At 38.8% G+C, this 16,880-nt stretch overlaps 1 protein-coding gene across 3 annotated transcripts in view; it reads right to left on the bottom strand.

Annotated features, from left to right (window-relative positions):
* Positions 1-3,042, bottom strand: part of LOC120312286 (sulfate transporter-like) — a 37,452-nt gene extending 34,410 nt beyond the window's left edge. For all 3 annotated transcript variants that reach the window (XM_039352818.1, XM_039352801.1, XM_039352809.1), the window contains exon 1: positions 2,855-3,042. The gene's annotated coding sequence lies outside the window, so the exon portion shown is untranslated. The remainder of the gene's footprint in view (positions 1-2,854) is intronic.
* Between the last annotated feature and the right edge of the window lie 13,838 nt (positions 3,043-16,880).

The raw sequence follows: 16,880 nt of genomic DNA, 5'->3' as shown, positions 1-16,880 counted from the left end.
AATAAATGCTAATATATTTCATTTAGCTACATTTCTCATCCTTAGCATTTGATATGACTAGCTTATTTGTCTAATTGCCATAAGAATTATCCAAAATATATAGAACATTAATGGGCGCACTCACAAGACTAAGAGATTTCTGGAGTCAACAAAAGTGACTGACATGATTTAGAACACTGATTATAGTTCTTAAGAATTTTTATTCTTGAGTAATTCAAATATTTGCAATAGAATAAGGAAGTTCTTTTTAACCAAGTAAAATGATTTATTCAAAGGAATCTGCACTTCAATCAACCCTCAACTATTAGTATTTTTAAAAATGGCTAAAATTTATTCAATTCCTTTCATTCAGACAAAGCTGTATTTAATATTTTCCCTTTTGTTAACTAGGAACTCAAAAATATGTAACAGACCTAAAGGACTTTATTTTAAAAAAGAAAAAGTTTATTTGTAATAGGATTGCTTAGAAAAGCCTTTACTATAATACATTTATTAGCTTTTTAGGAGGCACAGGACTTTTTTTTTCTAATGCAGCAGATACAATTTCTCTGCAGGAAATCGTTAAGAATAAACAAATTCAAATCCCATCAGCAGATAAACCTACTTTAAATCAACACCAGTAGTTCATTCACAATGGTGCTCAGTAATTGAAAAGGAGCAACATTTTGCTAAATCCTGAGCAGGACATTTGGCTATCCTTCTGGGATAGCACTGAAATGCTTATTGCTTGAAAGAAGTCTATACTAGTTTAAAAAAATCAGAGAAAAGAGCCAGCACATAAACACTGTTTGCTTGGGAGTATGAAATCATTTCTCAACACCTGAGATTTCAGATTAATCTACTGATTAAATAAACTAGAGCCTGCAGCTATTTATATATGACACATATAACATCTGCATAAGATTGTTTTTTCTTAACAATTGTCCTGCTTGGATACAAGGTCTGCCTGTTTTTCACTGTGCTTGCCTAGTTGTTATTGGAAAGTTTATTGATACAAGATGCAATGACAGTTTGTTTTTCCGGCTAGCTTGTTGCAAAGTCTGACAGTTTTTTGCCCCACAGGAAGTGATTGGTTTAAGGTCACATGGTTGACTTCTGTAACTAAGGGAGGATTAAATTTGGTTCTTCTCCAGCACTATAACACTGGCTTTTCTTTTACAACCTAGTAATGTTTTTAAAAACATTATTTTTAAAAACACAGTAATTCAAATTGTTTTTCTCTTGCTTTGTTGATTTGCTATTGTTGTTTTCTCTCAGTGGTTGTATTCATTGTGACAAGTCTATTAAAAGCAGGTAGTTTAAATTACTCATGTGAATTGTAATCAGCTCAACTTTGATTCAAAGGAACACTAAATCCAGTGAAATCATTAACTTGGTATTCTTCTACAAATGGCTACTGGAATTATGCACATAGAAACAGATTGTATTTTATGCTTTCCACGAGCCTCTTTCAAATGTAGCTGAAGATCAATGAAAGAGATATTAAATTGCACACTGAGAACCAAGAAAAGCAATACAAAATTAATGACCTACTTGGAGGTTAAAAGAAAGACTTGTACCATTTGTTCCACTGCTATTTTATAATGTGAAAGTTATATCATGGAATTAAAAGAAACCTGGTTTTGCTTATCCTCCATAAAGAAATGTGAGGCCTATAAGTTGTTCTTGTTATTAATGATTTTTTATTCTGCCATTTTTTGTGCCAGCTCAAGGCAGCAAACATATCTAATGCTTCTGCCTCTTATTTTCATCCACAACAACCCATCCAGTGAGGTGATCTGGGCTGAGAGAAAGCGACTGGCCCAAGTCTTTCATGCTTAAGAGAGGCCTACAACTCACAGTCTCCTGATTTCCAGGCCAGCATCTTCACTAAAGCATTATAGGCAAATGTCACCAACAGGCAAACAACTGCTTATACAAGGAAACTTGAGGTGTGAAGCCTCAGGATGGGACTGGGGATTATAACAATTTTTATGCCATAATATTTGAGTTTTTTTTTTTAAGTGTTCCACTTTAATCAATGAGCAACTCCTGCCAGGTTACATGAGTTAAATCAATGTAAAACATTACCAGTCAACAATAAAATAATTGTAAAAATACCCTCTTCCTTCCAAATGACAGTATTAATCCAGCTTACCCCTTCCTCCCTCACCCTTGTCTTTTTTTTTAAACTACCTCCTATCTATGTAGGGTTTTTTCTTAATTAGATGAATTCTACAAGAAAATATCAATAAAGAATATTCAGTCATAAAAGGCAATACATCTTCTCACTCATAGTTGTTGTTAACAGAACACTGTTATGCCCAAACTCAAGGTATTTTTACTGTTTTTTAAATATTGCCAGCTCAGTTTAAAAGTATTGAACTTTTCAAAAGAACATCCTTCTCTCTTTTCCTGCAAAGGGAGAAAACCCCTTTATTTTAAATTGGAACTGTATTTTACACAAAATATGAATAAACATGTACATATATACTTTTTTTAACATTCAGATATTATCTTTGTAGCTTTTCGAGCTTTTCTCTGGGAACCTTCGGGCGGGGTGGGGGCTAATATACGGAGATCTGCTCTCTGTAGTTAGAGTACAAACATTCCAAGAAAGCGCGCGGCGTCTTCTTTCAATCTGAAATGTTAGCGGGAGTCTGAGCTGACGCCCCCTCAGTTCTTTAGTAAATCCCATTCAACGTTTACCCGCTCCTAAAACTCCGCGTATAACTACGGAGCAGGCGGAAACATTCAAAAGGATGGGAGGACACGAGTGCGCGGCGTCCTTTTATCCCTTTGAATTCCGCCAACTCTTTGAAAGGGCTTATCCATTACCGCCACGCGACCCCAACTCCGCCACAGAACAACTCACTCGTTCCGGGGTTTCCCCTTCTGACTGCTTAGTCCTCGGAGAGCACAGAGGCGTCTTGTCCCTGTTCCCGGAGCTCCTCCAACTCTCCTCACCCGGTCCTCTGTTTGTTTTTCCCTCGGGACGCCGCACTCTTTGCTTTTACCCGCCCAAGTTGGGGGGGGGGGGAAGCGAGGGGAGAAACGTGTCAGTCTTCCGCTGCCTTTGCCAAACAACCAAGAAACTTGCTTGTTCGGCTCCCGCCAGTCAGCGGGCTTGAACACCGCCCAGCTCCAGCCCACTTGGCGGCTGGCCAAACCGTCGGGGCGAAGTTGCAAACCGGACTCTGGTGAAGTTGCAATCGAGGAGCTGCTTCTAGGAAGCTCCAAGGGGGAGTTGCTCGTCTTTTGGACACGAAAAGCAATGACGTCAGCCGGCAGGCCCTCTTGTAGCTTTTTGGCGTCGGACTCTCTGTACTACTATGAGCTTAGTCTACAATCTGCTTCGTTTCTCCCCCCCCCCCCAGCGCCCCGCAATTAAATATGTGGAAATTGAGGAAAGGCTCAGTAGCCACAGAAGGCTTTTGATTGGCTTGCAGGTGGGTTGCGCACTGTCTCCTGACCTAAAACTTGGTGCCAGCGTTTTCAAAATAGTTTAGAAATAGCTGCAATACGTTCAGGTGGTGTTTTTCAAAATCGGAGCAGCGCTCGTTTAGCTTGCAAAATACTTGTAACGTGTCCGTTTTTCCCCTCTCCCAGTACAGAGAAAGTAAAACAGGACAAATCATTGTCTTTTATAAAACCTACCGAAGTCAAAGGCTGCAGGTGATGGAAGAAGACATCTCACCAACCATGAATTAAGAGACCTTCCAGAGAAGCCTTTCCGGTCAAAAATGAAGAGTCCGGTAGCACTTTGTCAAATTATGTAATACTTTTTATTAAGAGACAAATTAATTCCCCAGCAGGTCCTCATTTCATCTGATGCAATGGAGTGGCTAAAGTGATGTAGGATTTAAATGGGGATTAGAAGGAGAAAAAAATTGAGGAAAGATAGGCAGGGGTGGATTACTTGAGACCGATTACCTGTAATGTTTTCAAAAGCCCTATGTTTGTTGAGACTGAGATAACTTAGATAGATAGATAGATAGATAGATAGATAGATAGATAGATAGATAGATAAGTTTTGTCATTTTTTCCTGTAGGCACAATGGCACACATTAAAAATGAAATTTAGTTGCTTCCTCTCAAAGTGTACACATACATAACGTATTTAAAACATACTATAGACAATATATGTATAGACCTACACCCTTACATATCAGTGTTGTTGTTGTTAATTGCGAAGTCGTGTCCGACCCATCACGACCCCATGGACAACGTTCCTCCAGGTCTTCCTGTCCTCTACCATCTTCTGGAGTCCATTTAAGTTCACACCTACTGCTTCAGTGACTCCATCCAGCCATATCATTCTCTGTCGTCCCCTTCTTCTATTGCCCTCAATCTTTCCCAACATTAGGCTCTTCTCCAGTGAATCCTTCCTTCTCATTAGGTGGCCAAAGTACTTGAGTTTCAACTTCAGGATCTGGCCTTCTAAAGAGCAGTGGGGTTGATCTCTTCTAGGACTGACCGGTTTGAACGCCTTGCAGTCCAAGGGACTCGCAGGAGTCTTCTCCAGCACCATAGTTCAAAGGCCTCAATTCTTTGGCGCTCAGCCTTTCTTATGGTCCAACTTTCACAGCCATACATTGCAACTGGGAAAACCATGGCCTGGACTATACGCACTTTTGTGGCAGGGTGATGTCTCTGCTTTTTAGAATGCTGTCTAGATTTGCCATAGCTTTCCTCCCAAGGAGCAAGCGTCTTTTAATTTCTTGGCTGCAGTCCCCATCTGAGGTGATCTTGGAGCCCAGAAAAATAAAATCTGTCACTACCTCCATTTCTTCCCCATCTATTTGCCAGGAATTGAGAGGGCCGGATGCCATGATTTTGGTTTTCTTAATGTTGAGTTTCAAGCAACTTTTGCACTCTCCTTCTTCACCCGCATCAAGAGGCTCTTTAGTTCCTCTTCACTTTCTGCCATTAGAGTGGTATCATCTGCATATCTTAAGTTGTTGATATTTCTCCCGGCAATCTTAATTCCAACTTTTGATTCATCTAGCCCTGCCTTTCTCATGATGTGCTCTGCATATATGTTAAATAGGCAGGGCGACAGTATACAGCCTTGCCGGAGTCCTTTTCCAATTTTGAACCAATCAGTGGTTCCGTGTCCAGTTCTCACTGTTGCTTCTTGACCCGCATGTAGGTTTTTCAAGAGACAAATGAGATGGTCTGGTACTCCCATCTCTTTAAGAACTTGCCACAATTCGTTGTGATCTACACAATCAAAGGCTTTTGCATAGTCAATGAAACAGAAGTAGATGTTTTTCTGGAACTCCCTAGCTTTCTCTATAATCCAGCGTATGTTTGCAATTTGATCTCTAGTTCCTCTGCCTCTTCGAAATCCTGCCTGTACTTCTGGTAGTTCTCGATCCACATACTGCTAGAGTCTAGCTTGTAGGATTTTAAGCATAACTTTACTAGCATGTGAAATGAGTGCAATGGTGCAATAGTTTGAACATTCTTTGGCATGGCCTTTCTTTGGAATTGGAATGTAAACTGACCTTTTCCAATCCTGTGGCCACTGTTGAGTTTTCCAAATTTGCTGGCAAATTGAGTGTAGCACTTTTACTGCATCGTCTTTTAAGATTTTGAATAGCTCAGCTGGAATACTGTCACCTCCACTAGCTTTGTTGTTGCTCAGATTTTCCAAGGCCCATTTCACTTCATATTCTAAGATGTCTGGTTCGAGGTCAATGACCATCTTATTGTGGTTATCTGGGATGTTAAGCTCATTCTTGTATAGTTCTTCTGTGTAGTTTTGCCATCTCTTCTTAATCTCTTCTATCTCTATTAGGTCCCTGCCATTTTGGTCCTTTATCATGCCCATCTTTGCATGAAACATTCCCTTCATATTTCCAATTTTCTTGAAGAGATCTCTGGTCCTCCCCATTCTGTTGTTTTCTTCTATTTCTTTGCACTATTCATTTAAGAAGGCATTCTTATCTCTTCTAGCTACTCTCTGGAATTCTGCATTCAATTGGGTGTATCTTTTTCTTTCTCCTTTGCCTTTCGCTTCCCTTCTTTCCTCAGCTATTTGCAAAGCTTCCTCAGACAGCCATTTTGCTTTCTTGCATTTCTTTTTCTTTGGGATGGTTTTAGTTGCTATCTCTTGTACAATGTTGCAAACTTCCATCCATAGTTCTTCAGGCACTCTGTCTATCAGATCTAATTCCTTAAATCTATTTGTCACCTCTACTGTATATTCATCAGGAATATGTGTTAGTTCATTCCTGAGTGGCCTAGTGCTTTTCCCTACTTTTTTCAATTTAAGCCTAAATTTTGCAACGAGAAGCTCATGATCTGAGCCACAGTCAGCTCCTGGTCTTGTTTTTATTGACTGTATAGAGCTTCTCCATCTTTGGCTGCAGAGCACATAGTCAATCTGATTTCTATGTTGACCGTCTGGTGATGTCCATGTGTAGAGCCGTCTCTTGGGTTGTTGGAAAAGAGTGTTTGTTATGACCATCGTATTCTCTTGACAAAATTCTATTAGCCTGTGCCCTGCTTCATTTTGTACCCCAAGGCCAAACTTGCCTGTTATTCCGGTTATCTTTTGGCTTCCTACCTTAGCATTCCAATCCCCCATGATGATAAAGACATCATTTTTTGGTGTTAATTCTATAAGGTGCTGTAGGGCTTCATAGAACCGGTCAATTTCATCCTCTTCAGCAGCAGTGGTTGGGGCATAGATTTGGACTACTGTGATATTGAATGGTTTGCCTTGGATTCGAATTGAGATCATTCTGTCATTTTGGGGATGGTATCCCAGTATTGCTTTTCCTATTCTTTTATTGACTATGAAGGCTACTCCATTTCTTCTGAGGGATTCTTGCCCACAGTAGTATACCTGATGGTCATCTGAGTTAAAGTCACCCATTCCTGTCCATTTTAGTTCGCTGATTCCTAAGATATCGATGTTCAGTCTTGTCATCTCTTTTTTGACTATGTCTAGCTTGCCTTGATTCATGGATCTTACATTCCAGGTTCCTATGGAGAAAAAATCTTTACAGCATCGGACTTTCCTTTCACCACCTGATATATCCACAGCTGAGCGTCCTTTCGGCTTTGGCCCAGTTGCTTCATTCTTTCTGGCGCTACTAGTACTAGCCCTCTGCTCTTCCTCAGTAGCATATTGGACACCTTCCGACCTGAGGGGCTCATCTTCCAGCGTCATATCTTTTTGCCTTTTAGTACTGTCCATGGGGTTTTCATGGCAAAGATACTGGGGTGGTTTGCCATTTCCTTCTCCAGTGGATCACATTTTGTCAGAACTCTCTGCTATGACCTATCCGTCTTGGGTGGCCCTGCACGGCATAGCTTATAGCTTCATTGAGTTACACAAGCACCTTCGCCACGACAAGGCAGTAATCCATAAAGGGGATTACATATCAGTAACATATAAATATTATTCACTGTCCATCTTGAATACATAACAGAAGGAGGAGGCTTTACAGTTCACAAGGTTAATACTGTATGGAACAAAGCTGTGACTGAATCTGGATGTTCTGCTTCAGATACCATGGAGCCTCCTCCCAGAAGGTAACAACGAAAACAGGTCATGAAGAGGATGTGTAGTGTCCCAGACAATGATTGTGTTAAACGCCAAACTGAAGTCGACAAACAACAAACACACATGAGTATTTCTTTCCTCTAATTGCTTCGAGCTCAGATGGAGAACAGAAGAAATAGCATCCTCCGTAGAACGGTTTGGTCGGTAAGCAAACTGAAGCGGGTCAAATGCTGGTGGGAGGCTAGATACAATAATATCCTTTATCAGCTTCTCCAAGCATTTCATAATGGTGGATGTCAGTGCAACCACAGTAATCATTATAAAGCCTGTAATTATGGACTTTTTTGGCATTGGCAAAATGATGGCTGTCTTAAAACATGATGGGATCACTGCCTGCTGCAATGAGAGATTGAAAATATCTGTGAGAACACAAGCCAACTCATCTGTGCATTCCCTAAGGACATGTCCAGGGATATTATCTGGGCCCGTTGCTTTCCGAATATTAACTTTCCGCAGTGTTTTCCGGATAGGGGTGACATCAAAGCTAAGTACTTGCTTGAAGCCTTTTGACTAGCAGCCTCTGGCTCAGTTGTGTTGCTCTTTTCCAATCAGTCTATAGGAGCTGCAATGCAGTGTCCCTAGAGGTTGAAATGCTCTGATACTACTTGTCCTTAATTTGAGTTCAGATGTCAAACTTTAGCCATTAATTTTTTTTTGCACCTCTTTGCATCCTCTGCCTTACAGACAGGCCAAATTCACTTTGCCCAGTGAATTAGTGAACACAAGTATTGTGTCACTTATCCAGAATCCAGTATGCTATAAAAATCCATGGATAAACAGTTTGGATAATTTCTATACGGTAATGGAGATTGTATAGGATGGATGGGGAAACTGCCCAACTGCATCATATCCCACCATCTACATACTTGATAGCTGTGCTCCATAACTCCTATATCAGAACAGCTCTATGGATACAGCAACACACCCAGGATTCCACTGACTGACCTGAGATCTCTTCTTTTTTAACATCATAGGCCACATGAGTGTGAAGAGGATGTACAATTCTAGGGAGACTGACCCCCTTAAACTGCGAGAGGTATTTTTATATGAATACTTCTTTTAGGATAGCTAAAATGTAGAAGCCTAGTTCTGACAATCACTGTACTTATAATTGTTTACAAGGAATTTTCAGATTAAAGATAATATTCCACTGTTCAGCAAAATGTAAAATTTGCTTGAGAGACATTTCTCATGAAGTAAGTGTGATGCTTTACGAAACTTAGGAGTAATAATACTCTGTGTGCCTTAAGGCAGATAGCCTGTTTAGTGAAAAACAACCCATGGTAAACATTCCCAGGGTATCATATGACTTCTCTGACATTGTTAAGAGAGAAAATGAAGTACACGTGACTAACCACTCTGGCCTGGTTTTATCGGTGATTGGAGATGAAATGACACTGCAAGTTCATACAGCTGTTAATCTGTATAGCTAGTTCATGCATGTGGGCTGGCAGTCACTGTTTATACAAGTCATGTAGTGAAGGGGAAAAAATCAGGATAAATTAAAAATAAGCTTGGAGAGAATCAAAGAAGAACAGATTTGGAAGGGACCTTCTCCAGCCCCTACTCAAGCAGGAGACCCTATACCCTTCCAGACAAGTGATTGTACAATCTCTTCTTGAAGCAGATAGGTACAGTACAAATCAAATAAATAGTAGTAAATTTACACACTAAGATTCACAGTTCAACTTGAATTGTTTATCTATCTATGGCTCACCTCTAACCTTGATAGAAACATACCTGGGAAATTTCTTTCTTTTGCCATGTCTCCCATGACATGCCTTCATATCATGCCAAGCTCATGAGTAAGACAGGCTGAATTTGTCCTTTGTTGTAGTAAAAACAGTATTTTCTCTTTTGTCTTATATTGTCCAAGAGCAACCTCAAATTTTGCAAAATCTACTAGTTACCTTGACCTTGGGCAGAAGTTATATAACTGGCAAAAAGCTGAGACAGTAGAAGGAGGGTGGAGAATTCAATAGGGACATTATTTTTTCATGCCAATGTAGTTTTCTATGATTTAAGGGGAATTCACTAGTCCTATAATTCAGCAGAGGGCCTTAGGATGGAAGGGAACAATTGATCACAGTCACATTGCCGCTGACCTATTGCGGACGTTCATTCCCAGCTGGCCCTCCACCAACACTCCTCCCTCCACCAAGATTCCCAGCTGGCCCTCCCCCCAATTTGCACAGGGATACTAGAGAGACCATATTTTCATGCAAGATACAAGGAAGGAGAGATATGATAGGCTGGAGGTGGCATCTTCACCCAAGCCCAAAACAGAATGAAGGGAATTTTTGTTGTTGGCAAGCCCTGGTCCCTGGGGAGGGACTGAGTGAAGACCCTGAGAGAGGGTCTTCTCCCAAAGAAATAGTAGGTGTTCAGTTGAGCAGTTCCAGTAAAAAGTCAAGTGATGTTGAACACATTACAGTAAATCCAGCTCATTCCTCTCTTTTCACTCTCACTTGATAAGCCCAGAAATGAGGGAGGGAACTTGGATGAAAAGGGAAGGAAGCAGGACAGCTAGAGAGGGACAGTCTCTAGGAAGGACACTTTTAGGAGGGAAACCTGATAATGGCTGAACATCACAATTGTTTTGTATACATCTGTAAATATTTGTAAATATATTTGCTACTGTAAATAGTATAAAGGCATAAATGCCTCCAGTGTCTTATTTGTCTGCCTCAGTTACCTTTCTTGCAAATCAGTATATTTCCAGTTCAAAGCAAACCCAGTCAAACTGTGACAATTTACTTGTTATGTTTTTTTCCTATTCATGTATACTTGCTTGTTTATGTCTTTTTCTTTGTAAAAAAACACATCTTAATGTTCATGGCATTCTGTCAGTATTTCTCACAGCAGTCATTTAGGTTCTAAGTTAACAACACATCACTGTTTGTATATAAACATGCCCATAAGTTCAAGAATCAAGATCAGCAAACCTCTAATGTCATTGCAAGTATTCTTTATATTTTTTTATAAGTATATTTAAGCAGATATGTTATAATTTATCTTAGACCCTGGTCAATATTGAGCCATTCATGAAGAATTACATTGATTCTCACACAAACTTTCCTTCATATCCTTGATATGATATAAAATTCATAACAGCTTTAGTGATCAACCTTCAACTCATGCAAATGTTTCCATAATTCAAGTCTATTTATTTACCAATGCTTGCTAGATCAGCGGTTCTCAACCTATGGGTCGCGACCCCATTTGGGGTCAATCGACCATTTTTCAGGGGTCGCCAAAGGCGGCGATCTGCCATTTTCTCCCCTCCGGGGGCGGTGCCGCGCATGTGCACCGCGCATGCGCATAACATTTGTGTGACGGGGGTCGCCGTCACACAAACGTTGAGAACCGCTGTGCTAGATGAACATAAAGTAAACCTCACATTCATACAATTTTTAATGATACAAAAAGCAAAAAACTAATCTGCCTATCCAAAGTCCATCAAATGTCTGCCTTGTATGTCTCAGATTTTCCTTATTGTTCTGTCCAACATCTTTTCAGGCACACATAACAAACACATATAATCTTAACATTTCCTTGTTCTCTTTGTTTTTTTTTTCACCTTATACATATTATACAATGCCTTTCTCTTGTCCTAAAGCAACTTTTGCAACACATTCTCTTTCCTTACAGTATTCTGTGAATTGAGACTGGAAAAAATATTATTCCCAACCATGATTAAACTCTGAAGTTTCTAAAGTGGTAAGTTGAGGAAAAGGGAAGCAGATGCTTAAGGCATAGCTGTTTTTGTAGAAAAAAAGTTAAACAAATAAACAGGAGTCTATAGTTCATTTTCTGTAGTGCTATGTTAGGCTTTAAGTCTCATGTTTCTATTTTCTGTGGACAAATTATGCAACTGTGCACCATATATACATTCGTGGTTTTATTTGCATTTTCAACTGTGTCAAAACTGACACTAAATTGTCTCTGAAATCTTTTTGAAAATGGGTAATAGTACTTTCAAAGGGTCCAACCAACCTCTTTTATTTGGGGAAAAGAATGAATTATTTTCAGCAAATGAATTTCATCTCATAGCTGGAACATTGCATTTTCTCTTGTAGTTTTCCATTTAAGCTGCTATTTTCTAGTGATTTGAATAGTTTTTGAAGTTTATTTCCTTCACTATTCCTCATTTACATTTTAATATTTAAAGTTATTGTAAATAAACAAAATTTAAAAGTTATTTCCTTCCCCCCATCAAAGGAACAATAAATGGCTGGTAGGCAGTGTGTGGCATTTAGAGATGTAGGCTGGAAGTGGAGCAATCCCTTTTCCCAAGCATGCTTTCTCTATGCACAGAGGAACACCACTCAGTTCAGTTGAAAGTTATTTGGCAGCATTATGACTTTATTGTGCACAGTTTGTGCTATAAAGAAATATTGGCACATTAAACCTTAAAAATAAAATGCAAAGTTAGATAAATGATCTTCTATGCTGGGAGAATAATGTTTGTTACAGGAAATTTGTTATCCAAATCATGTTTAATTAAAATTTTATGTGTTTTTCTAATCTGAAAAACAAACCAGAGCTTTCTATTCTCCTATAGCCAATTGTGGTAAAGCAGTAGACGGCTATAGAATCTCAACTTACCGTATATTCTGGTGTATAAGACGACTTTTGAGAGCGTCGAAACCGCCTCCGAACTCGGGGGTCGTCTTAGATGCCGAGTCATCTTATATGCCGGAAATAAGGTAGTTTCTGGCGTATAAGACAACTTTCTAGGCATGCGACTCGGCATCGATCGTCTTGCGACTCGCCATCGATCGTCTTGCGACCCAGCATCGAACTAGGGGGTCGTCTTATACGCCGGGTCGCCCTATACGCCGGAATATATGGTATTTCTTGCATCGTAATTAATTTGTAAAGATTAAACAATATTCTTCAAAAGCTAAACCCTCCCCATATCCTTTTAATGATGAAAATTTATCATAATTTAATTTATAATTAAAGGTCAAGAGATCTCCTAATACAAAATGGCACAAAAAACTCTAACTTTGGATGAATTCAAGGATATTTGGGAACAATGCACTCAGAAGTTATTTGTCTGCTGCCATAAATCTGGATTTAAAGGAGGCTATGGAAAAGGAACAAGTGAACAAGACTGAGACTGATGATTGGACAGGGGAAGCTTTAACCTTAACCTTTGCTGAATATACACATGAAACTGGCTAATGTCTTAAAATTAAATTTAAAAGGGATTGTTGGTGGCAATATGCTGATTCTGTGAAACCATGTAGGGAAGGCTGTAAAGCACTGTGAAATGGTATATAAAACTCAGTGCTATTGCTATATGAAACAACAAACCAGAAGACAGGCCTGGATAACTTTCTTATTTTGAATTTATAAAAGAGATGTGTTAAATTTTTGAAGCATTATCTGCAGTCCCCTTTGGAGTCTTCCTTCTGAAGGCACACAGCAGTCTTAAGATTTTTTCCACCCTGGACTTCATGGGAATCTGCTTCTGTAAGTATACTAATCCTATGGATAACATTTCTGTTTCCATTCTGCCTCCTACATCCAAAAAAAAACCTGTCCCAATAAATCAATTATTCAGTGATCCAGAATTTTCAAACTTCACCTTTCTTGAGAAGTGGTTCTTATGTAAACTCCAAATAGTTCATTTTCTAATAGAGACCCTCCAACTTGCTTCACACCTTTGCAAATCCTCATCTTCATTTCTACCCTTTATTGATTTTTCTTTATCTTCCTCTACATTCTCTTTTGTTCTGTTCATATTGCTTTATATCAATATGGATTCTCCCCATCCAGCCATCTCCTTCCAAAGTCCAACTGTACAGTACAGTACCATGTTCCAGAAAGTATGCATTTCTTTCTGCTTTTACCTAGCCTCCTTGTTCTCATCACAAAGGCCTTACTTAAATTAATAGTAGATAGCAGAAAGATTGTAAGTATGCAGAGGGGCAGGACCTTCCCTGTTTTCATCCCCCAGTAAGGTAGCTGTGCAACCATAGTGCCTCTCTTCTTTCCTAATCTTTTTCAAAGGACCATCTTGCAAACAGCCACTTAGTTTGCTGACTTGTTAATTATGCTATACTTCATAGAATAGGTCAATACATTCTCACCTTCTGTTGAGAGCAGGGAGAAATATCTGTGGCAGGAAGAGTTTTAAACTATACTGGGAACCATCTCACTAGGCCAGGAGAAACATACTGAGACCCAGCCCATGAGTTTAATGGTTTCTAAGACATTTGCTTTCTCAAGTTGTTAGAGTCAGGATTGGGTAGTGCTTGAAAATATTAATGCCTTGGTGTACGTTTCTCAAAATCTGTATTGTTTGCCTACTCATAGCTAATATGCCTTACAGCTCATTTGTTTTAGCCTTCTGTATAAAAAAAACCAATTATAACACATTTGTTTGGATCCCTCATAAAATTCCAGTAAGCAGGATGATTGCAGAATAAAATTTTAAGGCACAAACATCTTTTTTGAAGTAATTTTAACCCAATTAATTCAGTCTTCTTGATACTCTACTCTTCCAATGATATTTAGAACTAGATGCAGTAGGTGTAGGGTATATTGATTAAAAAAAATCTGGTTTTCCACTAACTTGCTTCTTTTCATGGATTTAGTTGCAATTAGTTTCATGACCAAAATGAGTGGTAATTCAGAGGAAAACCAAGACTGAGAACTCTTGGATAGGTTTATGATTTGGAAGTGGTCTTTGGTCCTATGCTGACAACATTAAATAGACTGAGTCTTAAAGGCATAGACTTAAAATATAATAAGTGTATTACAAGGATAATCATAGTGATCTCCAGATAATTTGAATGTCAGATACAAACACAGTTTCAGGAACAGCCATGCAGAAAGCTGACAGGAATATTTGAATTAATGCTAGAAGGATCACCCCAAACTACAAAGCAGCTGACACAAAAACAATTTGATGAAGAGGGTGTAAACCCTGTTCTTGAAGATTTTCTCAAAATAAATTGGGTTGGAGCAATGTTGCATCTCACTAATAATCATCCAACTTGTAAGGTTGGTGTGCTGGAGAATTGTACATTTTTCAAAATTGCAGTTCCAATTTAGGAAAGAAATTGAGTTTGGTCTGCAGCAAAAGTTTGTACCTTTATGTTCTTCAAAAATATATATGTAGAATTAAATAAGAGGTCTGACCATGATTAAAGGAATAACAAAGTAGTTCTTTTTTATTTTTTAGCAGATACTTCCTTTATTTTTTCTGGATTTAGTGCACAAGATGCTGTTAAGTTTGAAATGCCCAAGAATTCTTTCTCTTACTGAACTGGTTGGCTAGGTTTCCCCAACATGGTGTCTTCCAGGTATGTTAGAACTATTATTCCAAGAAATCTCTAGTATCTTAAAAACAGACTGGAATTTCTGGGAGTTATAATCTCAACCTATCTGAAAGCTATCAAGTTGAGGAAGGCTGTATGGATAATCTTAATAATTAACTCTCGAAAAAGTGGGTGTTGGCTTTATGAAGTGTGGAAACTACAGAATCAGCAAAACCCAAATAGCAGGATATAATTGTATACCATGATTTGATTTTGCTGGAAATTTTATTTATTTATTTATTAAATTTCTGTGCTGCCCATGTTACTGGTACAGCAATTCTGAATAACTGGAAATTTGCATTTGCATAAAAAAAAATTAAAAGTCCCCTTGGTCCTGCCAGTATAACTAACAGTTGGCTTAGACTGAAATTGCTAAAACATGCTTAGTCATATATCCTCTTCAGGCTTATGTAGCAAGAGATCACAGTGGGTTACGTTTGTGTGCTCTTACGTGGGACAGGATTTTTTCCTCAATTTATTGCGGATTGTGTATCCCAAGATTTTCAACCTTGTATGAATCTGAGATTAAGAATGCTATGTTTGCAGGAGATCAGAGTAACAGTAATTTACAACTGAAGCAGCTCTGGGCAAGAGTCCAAATATGCCCAGAGTTCATGATAAGAAAGTACAACCAGAGTCCAAATATGCCCAGAGTTCATGATAAGAAAGTACAACCTGAGCAAGGCACTCTTGGCTTGGTTCAGGGTACAGTCAGATCTGTGGACTCTACCTATTTTTGTAACCTTCTTATGCAATATTCCTTGGAAAATAAGTATTTGGAAATGAGGAAATAGAACTGTATACATAAGGAACTTTTTGGAAGGGTTGAAATAAAATGCTGTAAAAGCTTAAGGATGTTTTTCATCCAAGGAGCTTGTACTGTATTGTGTTGTATTTTACTGGGCTTACTAGTAATTCCAATTGTAAATGTTTCTGACTATTGAATCCACTACAGCAGAGGTCCCCAACCTTTTGGACATCAGGGACCAGCTCCGTGGAGAGAGGTTTTTCCATGGACCAGAGGAGGTGTGGTTTTGTATGCTGCCTGCATCCTGTGAATGGGGCTTTCCTTGTTTGTGTAGAGCAGTTGCTGGCATGCTATGGCCCGGTACTAGTCCACGGACTGGAGGTTGGGGACCCATGCGCTACAGAATGGAACAGGAGGCCTGGGAGGGGGGGAAGTTGTGTTGCTTGGTATAAATGATGCCTATTAACTTTCCACAGTTTGGCATCTTTAGCTATGTTAGGACTGCAACTTCCAAAATTCCCAGCCAGTATGTGTTATCCTAGCTCATTTCAAGAGTACTAGGTAAAAGAAGACTGCCATAGACACTCTACAATGGCATTTCACTGGCAACCACATTCTACATGATACTACATTTTGCATCACTAAATTTTAATATAATGTATTTTGGAAACTTATGGAAACTTCATAGAAGTTTTCCTCTGAGGTCTTCTGTGGCCACTACTCTGCCACTTCCCATTATAGATCCATTGAATAAATAGCCATTTCATTAAGAAAGCAATGAGAAATAGCATGTATTTTAAGCTAGAAATGAACTGAGCATTTCCACAATAAACATCTTCGGATGTCTTAATTTTATGCTAATCTTCATCCTAATTTTCATTTTCATTACCAGAGGTTGGCTTCATGTGAGGGAATTGAACATCCAAGACTGATATTTTTTCCAATTTCTGTTCAAGTGAACAATAAAAGCTGTAAGAATCACTTCTAACTATTCAAACACATTTCCATGGCCATATTTGATGTAAACCCTTCCTTCTAGTAAGGTTGGCAAAATAGAATTTAAGAAAATGCTTTGATAGTTTTATGATTAGCTGTTTATATAAGTTCTGTATTCCGTAATTCTTATTAGTGTACACATATCAAAATACAGGAAAGAGAAAACTAAAGGTTAATTTTAAAATGGTTACATTAACTACCACTAGGGAAGGATCTCATGACTGTGGAAAGAACTGGATGTGGA

The sequence above is a fragment of the Crotalus tigris genome, unplaced genomic scaffold, assembly GCF_016545835.1.
Source record: "Crotalus tigris isolate CLP2741 ecotype Arizona unplaced genomic scaffold, ASM1654583v1 scf7180000017568.12009008, whole genome shotgun sequence".
Lineage (NCBI taxonomy): Eukaryota > Metazoa > Chordata > Lepidosauria > Squamata > Viperidae > Crotalus > Crotalus tigris.
The sequence above is the reverse complement of the archived record's forward strand: the minus strand, read 5'-3'. Positions and strand labels throughout refer to the sequence as shown.